Below are 12,734 nucleotides of genomic sequence, written 5' to 3'. Positions count from 1 at the left end.
CGATGTCCCCCAACGGGATCTTTATGCGCGGACCTTTCCCCAGCTTCGGCACATGTGCCTATTGCCAAAATGGTGGACGCAAGCGCAGAAGCTGGGGAGGCCCGGGAAATTTAAAATCTCCTTGCTCCTGGCTACTAAAGGTAGCAGGGAGCCTGGAGCAGTGACCAAGGGCTGCAGTGAGTGGTCCCCGGTCACGTGATTGCCGTTATCCAATGGATAATGGTGATTAAAAAAAGTTAAAAAACAGTTGAGGTGTAATGCTCCTTTCGGTTTGGGCCCCGTTGTGCATACGGACATAAGATTAGGGCCACAATTGGTGTATTTATGAACACAGGACAAATAGGAGTATCTGATTTGGGCTGAAAGTCTTCATTCATATGTGTGCTGTACAAAAAAAGTGTTTTAAAATGACTCAATTGCCAAGAAAATGAAAATCATATATTTTTCCTTCTGCTTTGCTTAGATTCATTCACAAACTGTGGGCTCAAGATACGCAGTACACCCCTAGATGAATTTGTTAAGGGATCTAGTTTTCAAAATGGGGTCATTTGTGGGGGTTCTCTGTCTTTTTGGCCGCTCAAGGGCTCTACAAGTAGGCAATGGGGCCTAAATCACCTTCAATCAAAATGTCTGCTCTGAAAACCACCGGCTGCTCCTTGTGCATACAGACAGAAGATTAGGGCCACAATGAGCATGTCTCTGAACACAGGACAAACAGGGGAAACCATTTTGGGGGGCAAATCCTCATTTTCATGTGCACCATAGAAAAACAAACTGTCTTTAAAGTGACATATTTGCAAAAATATGAAATTTTATTTTTTCTCCTCTAAACTGCATTATCTCCTGAAAAGAAACTGTTGGGTCAAAATACTCACGACCCCCTCAGTGAATACATTAAGGGGTGTAGTTTTTTAAATGAGGTCATTTGTGGGGGTATCTATTATTCTGACACCTATGAGCCTTTGCAATCTTGGCTTGGTGTAGGAAAACAAAATGTTCTTCAAAATGTTAAATTTGTACGTCTCCTAAATGGTTAAAAAAGCTGAAGTTTTTCCAATGTACATCCAGAATAAAGTAAACAGATGGAAATATCTATATTATGAAAATTTTGTACGGTATGTTTTCCACATATTTGAGATACTGCAGTTGAGAAAATGTGAAAAAGTTACAATTTTTTCAAAAGTTTTCCAATGTTGGTGCTTTTAATAAATATACACAAATTCTAGCAGTCTATTCTAACCACTGAAATGAAGTACAATATGTGGCAAAGAAAAAAAAACCTTTACGAAGTTATTCTATGTTAAGTGATACATGTCAGATTTCCAAAATTTGGCTCTGTCACTAAGGCGCAAACAGGCTTGGTCACTAAGGGGTTAAAAAGAATTTGTGTTGGGGGCGTGGCCTGGCAATGGCGGAGAGAGGTTACTAAGCTCTGCTGCTCCTGCTAGCAAGAGAGTTAAAAGGCCAAATACACTTCAAAGGCAACCTTACCCTTTGTACAAGGGCAACAGGAGGAGAAGGACTGCGTCCCAGACCACTGCCCCGGCATACGGAGGTACCTGGCAGGCTCACAGCAGGAGGAGATGCAGCAGACCACCAGCAGCATGGCGACCGCTGCTGTGAGTAACAGCGTGCAGGGGAGAGAACCCCCAGCAGAAGATGATAGGGCTGTCACCGCTCACAGCCAGAGCAGCACACGACTGACACTGCTGGGAGCCTCAGAGAAGGCAACGCTGGAGACAGAGCAGGAGAGAGGCAACAGCACATCCCTTCAACAGCATGGCATGGCAGAGGATGGGAGAGGGCAGCAGCAAGATAACAAGGAGGGAAGCCATAGGGGCAGTTCTTCATCAAGCCCCAGGTCACCAGTTAACCCTCTAGCCCACTTCACCTCGCCAGACAGAGGGAGGCAAATAACTCCAGAAACCCCCTCACCAGCCCCACTGTCCTCTGGAATGAGAGGGTTGCTGGGGATCGAGACAGGGGCTGCAGCCCCCAGAAGCAGCAGGGCAGCTCTCACAACCATAGCTTCTCAGGATCCCACTCAGGTCACATCAGTTCTTGCTGAACTCAGAGCTCTAAGGGCTCATCTCCAAATGATCCCTACTAAATCTGATATGGAGGCGTATGTGACCAGGCTAGAAAATTCCTACAAAACAGAGCTGGCCTCTGTACGTACGTACAGTGCTAACACAAGTGGACTCGAGAGTCACTACCACTGAGGCATTGTATGCTTATCAGTTGCAGTACCTAGCAGAGTCTCTGGATGATACGGAAAATAGGAGATGGAGAAATAATATCAGGGTGCAAGGGAAGCCCAAAGAAGTGGAACATCAAAATTTGGAGGAAACACTTCACCACGTTTTTAACTTTTTCCTTGAGGTATCCCGTGATTCCCCTATAGAATTAGATTGTGTCCACTGAGCCCTGGGCCCAAAGTCCACAGACACAGAGCGCCCATGAGATATCATATGCAGAGTCCACAGATACCAATTAAAGGAGACCATTATGAGGAAGGCTTGGGAACGCCATCTTATACATTATCAAGGGAAACATATTGGGCTGCTCACTGACCTTTCACGCACTACCCTGCAACAACGGAAAGCTCTTACACCCCTACTGGACATTCTGAGGCAGGTTTGCCACGAGGGATGCTTACAAGTTCTCAGAGGTCCTGGAGATATGCCCTCCTTTACCTCCACTCTGGATTTACCCTCAACACCAATCCACAATTGGCCTTCCTTACCCATGGCATCACCTGAGGGACCCCCCACGGCCCCAAAGGTTGGTGAGACAACTCAGGAGCGAAAGACCTAGACAAAACCTGGACGTCATCAGCAGCTCTCCATCTGCTTAACGCTTCTCGGTCTTTTTACACGCTCTGACCCTAGGGGACCAGGTCAGACCATTATATTATTCCCATCCCTCTGATCGGGTCAAATCAGGTGCATTACAGTTAGAAGATCTTTTCCAAGGCTCCTCAGAGACTGATCATGGCCTTCTGGTAGCGCGATAAAATCTCTCATGACACAGCTCCTGGTTTTGCGTGGTTTTTTTTTCTTTTCTCTCCACAGACGAGACTTGTTGTAAACCTGAAGACCAATTTACACGTAGCAATGATCGCTCAAAAGCCATCTTTTGAGCGATAATCGTTGCATCTAAAGGCGTGGCCATCATGCACTGCTACCTGATCGATAAATTCAAGCCTGCTTACAAATCATTGTGCGGTCTTATCAGGACGGCATGCACAGTTCTCCGCAGGTAGTGCTGATATTATTTCGCAGGAGAACAAAGGAGCTATGAGATATGAGGGACCATTAACCTTAGCTCTGAGGGGATTATGGGACTTTGATATGGACATGTGAGTTGGCCCGTTTGGATGGGGCAGATAGACACGCTCAATAACAGGGTCTGGGAGGGATGGGCACACTCATGATACCTCGCGGTGGGGTGGTGTAATAGTCAGGCTTTCTATGGCTGCTGTATTTCACACTTGGTTGTTGCCCATTGGCAGTTTCATTCTTTTTTTGCACAATTAATGCCACAATTCTCTAGTTATAACATTTTGCCTGTCTCTCTACTTGAAAGCCCTCAACCCAGCTGGAATTCTGCATCTTGAAATAGAGACACTAAGTTTGTACTGATTCCTTATTCTTTGTTTTGGTTGTTTGTCTTTCTCCTCTAATATCCCCTATTTCCTCCCCCCATCTTCATATATCTGTTAAGGCCCTTTTAGACGCAACTATTTTCGCTCAAAAACCGCTCAAAGCCATCTTTTGAGCGATAATCGTTGTGTCTAACTGCACTGACATTGTGCAGTTTTCGTTAACCCGTTGCTGTTGGCTGATCTTTCAGCGTGCTGAAAGATCAGTGATCAGTTATCAGGAATTCACAGCGGGACACAGCTGATACTATTGTTTCAGCTTAATTCCGCTCCCTGAGGACAGGCGAGGTATGAAGAACAGAGCGGTTCAGCTGTGTTCTTCATACCTCGCTCAGTGCGCTCGGCTGTATAACAGCCTAGCGCTCAGAGCAGAGAACAGCTGGATGCAGAAGACAAGCGGTGTCACTCCACTTGTCTTCGGCATCCCCCGCTTGGAGCGCTTGGCTGTATAACAGCCGGGCGCTCTGAGCAGAGAACAGCTGGATGCAGAAGACAAGCGGTGCCACCCACTTGTCTTCTGCATCCCGTCCCGCTTGTTCTTCTGCATCCCCCCCTTGGAGCGCAAGGTTCAACGTTTGAGTGATCAGCTTGCGCTAAAAGCACACAACGATTATTGCTCAAAAATCACTCAAAAGATTTTTTGAGCGATGATCGTTGTGTCTAAACCTGCCTATAGGGATCGCCTTATTTGTGACCATCTCTGTCCATGGTATGTGCAGCATACGCCACCAGCACCACAGCTCAAGGCCTCCATCCTTCTTCTGTCTACTTTCTTGAGTGTCCAGCTTTCACATGCATATGTAGTTATTGGGAAAATGATGGCATTGACTTTCGGATCTTTGTTGTAATGCTGATGTCTTTGGTCTTCCATATCTTCGCCGTTCCTTGCATTACACTATGGCCAAGCCTGATTCTTCACTTGAACTCGGGCCCTGATTCGCTACTGTGTTCTTGCATCCCAGGAAAGTGAAATCTTGGACTGATTCAATTTCTTCATTGTTGATTGTTATGCGTGGTACAACATTGCTTGCTGTTGTCAGCAGTTGTGTTTTCGTAACCCCTTAGTGACCAAGCCAGTTTCCACCTTAATGACCGAGCCAAATTTGGGAAATCTGACGTGTCATTTTAACAACTCCGTAAAGGTTTTGCATATCCAACTGATTCTGACATTGTTTTTTCGCTACATATTTTGTGTATATTTATTAAAAGCGCTAAAATTGGGAAAATTTTAAAAACGTAATTATTTTTTTACATTTTCACCCGCAATATGTCAAATATGTGCAAACATACTGTACAAGTTTTTGATAAGCTAAAATATTTCAATCTCTTTACTTTATTCTGAAAGCACATTGGAAAAGTTTTCTTTTTAATAATTTAAGAGGTATACAAATTTTAACATTAAGTATTAACATTTTGAGAAACATTTTGTTTTCCTACACAAGCCAAGATTGCAAAGGCTCATAGGGTGTCAGAATGATAGATACCACCACAACTCCATTAACAGGTGTCAGCTCTCAGTGTAATCCTGCCTGTGATGATAATGAGATGTTGGCTGAGATATTTTCTCTACAGATCAGGAAGTATCAGACTATTATTAGCATTAGTGGTCAGTGTGCAGGGAGGGTGAGGAGGTGAGCTGTGACTATTGGGAATTGCGGATCCTGTATTATCTATATACAGGTGTCACCTCTCAGTGTAATCCTGCCTGTGATAATGAGATCATGACTGAGATGTTTTCTTTACAGATCAGGAAGTATCAGACTATTATTAGGATTAGTGGTCAGTGTGCAGGGAGGGGGAAGAAGTGAGCTGTGACTATTGGGAATGGTGGATCCTGTATTATCTATATAGGTGTCACATCTCAGTGTATTCCTGCCTGTGATGATAATGAGATGATGGCTGAGATCAGGAAGTATCAGGCTATTATTATGATTAGTGGTCACTGTGCAGGAAGGGTGGAAGGTGAGCAGTGACTATTGTGAATGGTGGATCCTGTGTTATCTATATACAGATGTCACGTCTGTGTAATCCTTCGTGTGATGATAATAAGATAATGCCTGAGATGTTCTCACTACAGATCAGGAAGTATCAGACTATTATTAGGATTAGTGGTCCGTGTGCAGTGTGCACATATTAAACTAATTAAGGCCCAGTTCACATCTGCGCTAGAGCCTTCATTTGGAGATTCCAAGAGAGATCCAACACAAAATACCACAAGTCATGCAGGCAGGACTTTTTCTTCCGGTAAAATGCCAGGCAGCTGAGCGGAAGCAGAACGGACCCCATTATAGTCACTGGGGTCTGTTCGGCGCTGTTCGGTCCCATTATAAGACAGATCCAATTAGACCAGCGGATTCCCCATTCCTGCTTCCTGAACGGAGCTCCCGAAGCAGATGTGACAGCAGTCTAACTTAACTGCCCATGTCAATGAATGGGAGCATGCACGGGTGAGTTTTTGCGAGGGCACATGCACACAATTTGCACATGCAAAAAGTACATAGAAACATGCAATACCCATTGTGCAAATACATCTACTCCTGTGTGACCGTGTCCGATGGGCTCCCCCACACGGGTGCATTAGGTAGCATGCAGCAAATACTCATGTAATATGTTCACATGTATTTTAAGCAATCATATACTATAACAGGCATATTGCCGTACATGTGAAATATGCACCAAAATAGGGCAAGCTGCGTTTTTACTTTTTCAAGAGCATGAAAACCGCACATCCAAATGGGGTTTTAACACTGCGTGTTACATAGACAGAATACACTCATGTTAGCAGCCCTAAGGGTCCATTTAGGTGGACCGATTGGTGAGATGTTAAGGCCATGTTCACATCTGCGTTAGGAACCTGCATGCAGAGATCCCACACAAAATGCTGGAAGGAGGTCTATTTCATGCGGTTAAAAATCAGACAGCTGGACGGCGTCTGTTTGGCGCTTTTTGGTTGCGTCATAAGATGGATCCGTCCAGCCACGGGCATTCTCCTTTCCTGCTCCACGAACGGAGCAAGAAACCGGAATCCCTGTGGCAGATGTGAATATGGCCTAAGTCGTCCCACTGATTATTGCTATGCTTTCCTACAGGAGCGCTAACGGAGGCGGAGCGCGCTGGAGATTTTTATGCCTACTTATGCTAAATGGCAAACGATACGGGAACAAAATATCGCTTGAAGCTCAGTCGCTGGCTGCGTTCATACGTAACCATCGTTCACTTTCTCCTGGTCCAGTGAGAAACTGAACAATAACTTTTTTGCACTATGACCAAGGGTTTTTTTGCGCACGCTGGCAAACTTTACAGCTTTTTTGCACGCACAACACAAACACATACTGATTAAAATGGCAAGTTCCATTTGCAATTGCACAGGGCTTGACGCATCTGTTATTGTATTGTGCACTGATTTGCGCACCCCGCCCCCCTATTGAATTTTAAGGGTATCTTTAATGTCTAAATACAGAAAAAAATAAAGCATGTTCTATATTTTTTGCACCGCCAATTAACGCATGTGACCGAACCATCAATGAAATCAATGGGTTCTATTCTCTGCATATCACGCACGAAAATACGTCCGTGTTAGAACCTCCATTCAGAGGCTCCGTTGTAGAGTTAGCTAAAAATGCCGGTAAAAAATGTCACGCACACAGGAATTTTCTGTCCGGTAAAATGCCAGAAAGCTGAACGGAGACAATTATAGTCAATGGACGCCGTCCAATCCGCGGTACAGCCATAGCTGTCACTGTGGACGTGCCGCGGATATTCGGGAAAGCAGGAGATTTTTTTTAAAAAATGCACTGTGCATGTGTCCAGCACGTCGCCAACGCATCCGGACGCAGCCGCCGCACTGAAGAAAGAAAATCCAGCCGGCACGGAGCGACCCACGCTGGATCTGGAGAGGTAAGACAATGTATTCTCCTGTCCATATCTGCGGGGTTCAGCAGATGGAATCCGTGCAGCAAGTGGACATGAGGCCTAACATTTATTGTACAGGCATAGTGTAAACAGCTTGCCACGGGGTCCTACTGCCATCAGGACCTACTGAGCCTCACAGCAAGACTCAAGCATGGTGCTAGAGTGCCTTGTGTAGTCTTATGCCACGTGATCTATACCGCACTGCTGTGGGCGCCATATTTATAAAGGGCAAGGAATCCTGTAATCTCTAAGAGAACCGCTATTAAAGTCTCTCCATTCCTGCAGCTCCAGTTCTGTTTATATGTTTATTTGTCTTTTTGGTACTTATGAGGATTATCGTCCGAATTTTAGAGGGAAAGGTGGAAGAGTGTACATTTTTAACTTCTTTTTTTTTTGCATTTTTGTTTTTTCCGCTCCCCATTTAAAAAAATCATAACTCCTTTATGTACCCATTGACCTCGCTGTATGAGGGCTTGTTTTTTTGCGAGACGAGTTGTATTTTTCACTGGTACCGTATAATGTACTGAAAACCTTTGACAACATTCTAAGTGGAGTAAAATGAAAAAAAAAATCCACCATCTTTCGGTGCCTCTTCCTTTTATGGCGCACAAACTACAACAAAAATGATAGCCTTATTCTATGGGTCAGTACGATTACTACGATACCAAACTTTTTTTTGCTGTTTTTTATATTTTTAAAAGTTATTTTCTGCCGCCATCTTCTGTGCGCAATAATTTTTTTATTTTTCCATCAATATAGTTGTGCGAGGGCTCGGTTTTTGTAGGACATCCTGTAGTTTGTTTTGCAATACATATGATTTTTGATCACTTTTTATTACATTTTTTCTTGGAAATCGGGCAGCCAAAAAAAGGGGATTTCTGGCATTTTTTTTTAACCTCATTCCCTCTCAGAACTGTGGAGATTGAAGTCATGCACGTTCAGCTTTGGTGCTGCTGCATGCATGAGCTTGTTGGTGGCATTCCCTTGTCTGATGTTCCTTCATTTATGAATGACTGCCTGTTTACTGTGAAGGAAGGTGGGTGGAGCGAAATGATCCCCGGCAGCCTCCCCCTCCACTGTATTCAATGAATGACCAAGCGCTGCCTGTGATTGGCTTAGCGCAGTGACCAATCACAGGTAGCACCCAGCTGTCATTCAATCAATGGCTGAGTTCTGCTTGTGATTGGTTGAGCATTCAGCCAATCAAAAAAAGCCCCTTCAGCAGATTTTAAATCCCTGCTGCTGAAAAAACTTCACTACACGGCCTGGGGCCAAGCAGGGAAGATGCGCCTAAGCCCTGACAGGAGAGGTGAGTATATATATTTTTTATTTTTTTACACAAACTAGAGATGATTTTCAGGGAAGGGCATATATTTAAAGCCCTTCCCCGAAAAATCACTGTAGTGGTTACCTGCATCCCATTGCTTTCAATGGGGCCACCTGCAGCAGCAGCCGCCCCATTGAAAGCAATGGGAGAACATCGTAATCCTCTGCCACAGATGTGGCAGAGGATTTTCTACTCCCTGCGGAGAGTCCTCTTGTCAGTGAACACTGTGACAGTGCTGTCACAGTGTTCAGAGACAAGAAGACTCCCCACAGGGAATATTGACGCGCAGCACGGACCTAAGCGTGCACGCATGTCCTATGTTTTACAGGTACATGCGTTTTCACACCTGTAAAACACCGGCGTGTGAACACAGCATAGGAAACCAATGGTTCTAATAGATGCGTGGTTATATGTGCACGATTGTACACACATAAACACTCGTGTGAATGAGCCCTAAGTGGTAACCTTGTGGCTTATTCACTCTTGATGATCCATCTATTCTTCTTAGAACTCAAAAAGACAGATGTGATCTGAAGGGTGACGGGGTGTAACTACATGGGCCCCCCGCCAAACCCCCACCCATCACTGTTTCTTAGGTATACGATCCCTAGTGGCATTGAGAGAACATTATATAAGACATTTAATGGAAATAAAGACACCGACACAAAGATTTATGGAGAAAGAACATTTTATTTCTAGTTATAGGAAATGGTAGATTTTATTATGGGGAATGTTGAGGCTGAGTTGATCCAGAGGAAGGCGAAAACCCTTTGATAGGAAAAAGCCAATTATCCTTGTATAAAGGGGAAAAATTCCTTCCTGACCCCAAATATGGCGATCAGAGCAAGTCCCAAGATCAAAGCCGAAATCTGACCTGACTTTATAAAATGTGTTATTGTTTCCATAAATCTATATAAATCTATTACCATTTATTGTTTGTGTGAGATATAAAGTGTATTGGACTAAACCTGTTTATAGACTGTGTTGCTCCAGAGGAAGGCGAAAACCCCCTTCAGGAAAGAGCCAATTATCCTGTTTAAAGGGGGGAAAATTCCTTCCTGAACCCAAATATGGCGACCAGAATAAATCTCAGGATCAAACGCCAGCCGGTCACCTCCCTAGTGTATGTGATGTCAGCTAAAGATTGTGTTTCTTTATGTTTATATTATGTTATTTATGTGGCTGATTCCTTATAAATAAGACCTAACCCTATTTAAGGCTGTGAGTTGATCCAGAGGAAGGCAAAAACCTCCTTGAGGTATGAGCCAATTGTCCTCAAGTTGGAAAAATTCCTTCCTGACCCCAAATATAGCGATCAGAGCAAGTCCCAGGATCAAAGCCGACATCTACACCTATCTTTGTGTATACTTGTGTCTATGTATGTGTTAGTGGCTACACTAGTGTCTAACCTTCATGTATGTGGTGTGTGCTACTTACCTGGCCTGTGCCGAGGTCTTACTAGTAACCAGGAGTTCGGGGATAATAGTCACTCGGGCTATTGTTCCTGAACTTGCCAGTTACCAATCAAGCACAGGCCACTCCTGGGGGTGTCGAGGGTCTACAGGAGAGGATGATGCCCGATGCCAGCCAGAGGATGTCGGGGTTCGGGGTAGCATGATGGTAAGGCAGGATGTAGTTGTTGGAGAGAGGATGTTGTTGGTAAGCTGGGGTCTTCTACAGCAGCAGAGTCGTGGGTTCAGCAGACAGTTGGCGCGGCCCGAGCCTACAAGACATAAGAGTGAATTGACAGTTTTACCAGTTGTGGATGCAAGACAGTGAACTAATGTAACATGACGGCTTGTATCAGGATCTGATTTGTATCTGATCTAATGAAAAGATATATTATATGTTAAGCTTTCTACGGTATGTGAGCTTCTGCTACAGTATATGGATATAATTGTAGGTGTCCTGTGTGTATAGGTGTACAGATATGTATGTGTAGGTGTATATAGGTGTACAGATATGTGTGTGTAGGGGTGTATAGAGGATACTTACCAGATTGTTGTGGCTTCCTTCACTATCAGATTCTTCTTGTCATCCTAAGAAGAAGCAGAGACATAGTAATTACAGGAGCAATAATAATGTAGCTGAGGAGGGAGAAGTCTGCGGACCAGACATGGTGACATGAAGCAGGGTTATTATATGACCTCCTGTGCTGTCTGACACCAGAGGAACAATGATAATGAATACAGAGGTCTGCCTGAACAACATCATCCCTACAGGAAGAAGATCTTACCGGGTCCAGCTTGGTGAAGTGTACGAGAATCCGTCCACGGGGTGAAGGGGTGTCCCATCCTCTGGCCACGGCAGGTCTCTGTTCCTCGGAACTCTGCTGAATGGTTTGAATGGCGGTTCTGCTCTTCTCAGTTCCATCATCTCCCAATTTACGTTGTTGAAGAAACGGTGACCTCTGATGTTCTTGTGGACACCCAACCTCTTCTTAGGCTTCTTCTGCAGCAGTCGCTTCACAAGATGCTTTACGTCAGCATCCAGCGCAGATGGGAATTTTGGCTTCTTTCTTTTGATGGACTTGATGATCTTCCTCCTGGAGGAGCCATGGTAGAAAGGGGACTGTCCTGTCGCCATCCAGGATACGACAATCCCCAGGCTCCACCAGTCGACTGCTGCGTCGTAGTCCTTTTTGCGAAGCACCTCTGGGGCCATGAATCGATATGTGCCCGTCACTCCGCTGATCTTCTTAGATGGGACAACGCCGTCTTGGGCCAGCCCCAGGTCAATCAGGCGGATGTGTCCATCTCCGTCCAGCATGATGTTCGCCGGCTTTATGTCACTGCAATGAAATAAAGAGAAATGTTAATCTGATCAGTGATATAGAGGACTTAGGAATGTACCGCAGCCAAACCAGTCCTAATTCAGGACTCTGGGAAAGCTGGGTACATCTCTCCACCATCGCAAGGAAACAGGGAGATGTGGGAAAGTTGTGCTTACCGATGGATGATGTAGCGTCGGTGCAGGAACTGGAGGCCGCAAGCAATCTCCGCTGTGTAGAATCTGAGAGAAGAGTGTAGTATCAATGACATGACATCAGTCCCCTGACATCATGTCACCATCATAGTGTCACCACCAGAAGAGGCGCTGTTTATGGCAGCCTGTATGTCCTCCACTCTTCTGTACCTGTCATGTCGTCCTCAGTATCCCCCCTCCGTCTCCTGATTAGTCATTTACTCACCTCACATGGTTGATGTCCAAGCTGCCGCACATCCTGATCATCACCGCCAGGCTTCCTCCGGACAGATACTCCGTGATGAAGTAGGCCCGGTCTGCAGACTGCTGTGCGGCGTACAGATGGCAGATGAAGGGGCAGTCTTGGGCCTTCAGGAGTATCCGCCGCTCTCTCCTTATGACGTCTGCCTTGCTCTTTCCTCTGTCGACAACCTTGATGGTCATGAAGGTGTTCCTTCCGGGGAAAGATGCCAGGACCACCTCAAGAAAACAAATAGGAAATTATCACTAACAGCGGCCAGAGGGGAAAATCCTATACATTTATTACATGGGGGATTTATCACTAGGCCACCTTCACATGGCAAAGAAAATTGTGTATGATTTATGCGTTGTGATACACACAAATAAGAACCCCATTCCTTTGAATGTAGTCACATACATGAGCGTTCTTCTCTTTTTTTTCCCCGTACATCATTTTGGTACAGGAAAAAAAATTACATCATGTTCTCTTTGCATGTTCCTCGGAACGCATCATCCATTGTTTTCCATGAAACAGGAAAACACATAGCATGGCATGTGCTACTTTACCTGGAGTGATGGGAGGCATCTTTAATGAAAAACGCCTCGTATCCACAGGTAAATCACACA

The 12,734-nt window shown here is 44.9% G+C and overlaps 1 long non-coding RNA gene across 1 annotated transcript; it reads right to left on the bottom strand.

The window, feature by feature from the left end:
- Positions 1-10,583: 10,583 nt before the first annotated feature.
- Positions 10,584-11,164, bottom strand: LOC136619769 (uncharacterized). Its single transcript, XR_010791022.1, has 3 exons — positions 11,140-11,164; positions 10,899-10,942; positions 10,584-10,626 (listed from the first exon to the last, which is right to left on the bottom strand). It is a non-coding gene; the product is annotated as an uncharacterized lncRNA (long non-coding RNA).
- Between the last annotated feature and the right edge of the window lie 1,570 nt (positions 11,165-12,734).

The sequence above is a fragment of the Eleutherodactylus coqui genome, chromosome 3 (assembly GCF_035609145.1).
Source record: "Eleutherodactylus coqui strain aEleCoq1 chromosome 3, aEleCoq1.hap1, whole genome shotgun sequence".
Classification (NCBI taxonomy): domain Eukaryota; kingdom Metazoa; phylum Chordata; class Amphibia; order Anura; family Eleutherodactylidae; genus Eleutherodactylus; species Eleutherodactylus coqui.
Note: the sequence above shows the minus strand (reverse complement) of the source record. Positions and strands in the feature narration are given on the sequence as shown.